The 2,705-nt window shown below is 43.4% G+C and overlaps 1 protein-coding gene across 3 annotated transcripts in view; it reads left to right on the top strand.

The window, feature by feature from the left end:
• MYT1L (myelin transcription factor 1 like) overlaps window positions 1-2,705 on the top strand; it is a 326,870-nt gene that overhangs the window by 26,187 nt on the left and 297,978 nt on the right. The window lies entirely within an intron of this gene.

The raw sequence follows: 2,705 nt of genomic DNA, 5'->3' as shown, positions 1-2,705 counted from the left end.
GCTCACCGGGAGCTGCCCTCAGTGGGAGCTGCCTGCCCGCTCACCGGCCCCGCGCCCAGCGGCTGCTCCCGGAGGTAAAGGCAGGAGAGGCTTCATGCCTTCTAATTAGGTGGCGGGAAGATGGCTGTGGTAAAGCGCCGATCTCTTCATTGAAATGCATTTAAATTCTTTCTCTCCTCCAAAACCTGTCCTCGTCTGCGTTCTGTTTTCCGGGATCGATCCATGGGGCAGTGCAGTTTAAACAGCACTTCCTTGCAGCAGTGCAGTTTAACTCTTAAGAATGTGAGGGACATTACAGGTGTCACCATACTTAGCCAGACTTTTTCATCCTAGTAAAGAGTGCTTTGTTGACCTAAATGCTTTCATTTATCTGTTTAGTTTTTTTTCTTTTTTTTGTGCAACACCCCAGCATATCCAGCTCATCACCTCAAAAATTATGTTTGCCCTCACCAGCACTATTGTGCCTAGGGTCTTTCTTGCATCTACACTGCGAATTCCCATTTTCTGGTGTTTGACAATAGGAAGCATATTATTGATTGAAAATTGATCTTTTTAAGGTCTCGTTATACATATAAATGACTTTTGCAGTCTTCAGTTGCAACAGTATTTTATATTCAAATTTGTGGATTAGGCAGATCTAAATCAGATAGGAATAACTTCTTTAAGGTCAGGCACTTTACACAGCACTAGGACTCTGGCCTATTTGGTATTTTGACTTTATTATCTAGAAGTTACATTGTTATCATTTATTATCAACCAATTGCACATGCGCAGTAACTTTTTTTTTTTACTGTCTTCTATTTGGTTTGTATTCCTTATGACCATGACCCTATACTGGAAACTGAAGACACACATTAAACTCTGGTGTGTGAAGGATTTGCCAGGATGAGCAGTGAGCTCCCGCAAATCATGAAATTCAAGATACTTTAAAGACAAAGTGTTCTGCTGAGGAAAATGAGGGATCTGTTAAAGAACACACTATATTTTAAAGGATTTGAGTACAGTAAATGTCAGTGAAACCTCTGTAGCCATTGTAATCTATGCATAAATAATAATTTACGTTCAAAACTGACAAAGTGCACTAAAACCAAAAAAGTCCGTTGCTTTTTTTACTATGACTTTTGCATAGTTTCTTAGTCACTGATATAATACTTTTAATAGAGTTTCCTATTTTCTTTTTATTTCCTATTCTTCTCATTTTTTTTCTCCACCCAAAATCAGTGTGTAAACTATTGTCTCTTTAACTGCTTTAGAAAACTATATGTTTAAAGGATGTATAAAATAGGATTGTATAGGAACAGGTTTTAACAGTGACAGCCACAATATGCAAGCCAATTAAGGCTGCTCGTTAGCGGGTATATTCTTGTAATACTCCTGTCAAGCTGAAATTGTACTCCCTTATTGACAGTAGTGGATTCGTCTGATGCTTGAGTTCTGCTTTCTGTGTTTGTCTAATGTTTCAAGTCTTGTTAGAAACTGCTACCAGCCAGAAAGTAAAAGAAATGGAAGGTTTTCAACCATACTTTACTTGATATTTGCTAACCTGGCTTACTTAACCTGCAGGAAAAATACTGTGCTCTCATTAATGCTGCTTAAACATGACCTGCATCTCCTTTTCCCCATGGATAATGCGCATTGACGAGACACAGGCTGGGGGAGGGAGAATCCAACCCACAACATTAAACCCATACCCTAACAACTTATGGAGGATAATTAGGGCAATGAATTACCGGTCTCCCAAATTTTTTTCCATGCTGGTCTTTTTGTAAGTCCTTCTAATTTATGCAGTGCCCCCCCCCCCCCTTAACAGTCACCAACACAGGATTTATGTACATTCTACCCCAATTAAAGCAAGTATTGTTTTTGTCTTCAGTGGGAGAAGCACCAGGCTGTTTCTTTGTGTCATCCCGAAGGCTGTACAAGATGAGCTTTTTTTTCCCCAGCTAAATCTCCTTCAAAAAGTTTTACACTACCTGCCATGATATATGTGCACATAGTTGCTTTCACTGTCATACTAAGGCTAGCCAGGATGTAACAGAAAGAAGCTAGCTCTAGCAGAGAGAGAAGACAAGCCTTGATTTTTCAAACACGAATACAGTTACCCAAAGGTTCTGCATGTAAACCTGACATTAGAAACGCTGAGATTCATCTGTAGGGGTGTAGATGCCCCTATACACTTACAAGGGGGGCCCTTTCATCACCAGGTGTGCGTATGTGCTTCTCAGGCTGCGTTGATTTGTGTGGAAAAAACCCAAACTGACATGCCCTCGCTACGACACAAACATGGTAGCTCTCCCTCCGCGCTACGAGGAGGCTTTTCTCCCCGCAGACCCGCTCCCCCCACCCGCCCCCGCCCTGCGCGGCGCCCTCCGCGCTCCCCGCCCGCACCTGCGGCCCGGCCGCTCCCGAGGGCTCCGCGCCTCGGCCTCGGGGGAGCCCTGCGAGTGCGGGGAGATGTAATCAGAGATGACAGAGAAAAATTAAGGAAAAAAAAAAACCAAACAAAAACCCCAAACCACGAGCGAGGGGGAGGGGGGGGGGGGGGGGGGGGGGGGGGGGAAAAGACAAGTAAGTCTTTTTTTTTTTTTTTTTGCTTTCTGAGGGAAACACTGCGTTTTCCACCAAGAGCGTGGATGTCGTGAGGGCTCTGCTATTGTTAGTCCCTTCCCCAGCAGGCTGAGTCTCCTTTGAATCCTTGTGACAAA

This window comes from Corapipo altera, unplaced genomic scaffold (assembly GCF_003945725.1).
Source record: "Corapipo altera isolate COAL_440 unplaced genomic scaffold, ASM394572v1 46, whole genome shotgun sequence".
NCBI classification, from domain to species: Eukaryota; Metazoa; Chordata; class Aves; order Passeriformes; family Pipridae; genus Corapipo; species Corapipo altera.
This window is presented reverse-complemented; position numbering and strand designations above follow the sequence as displayed.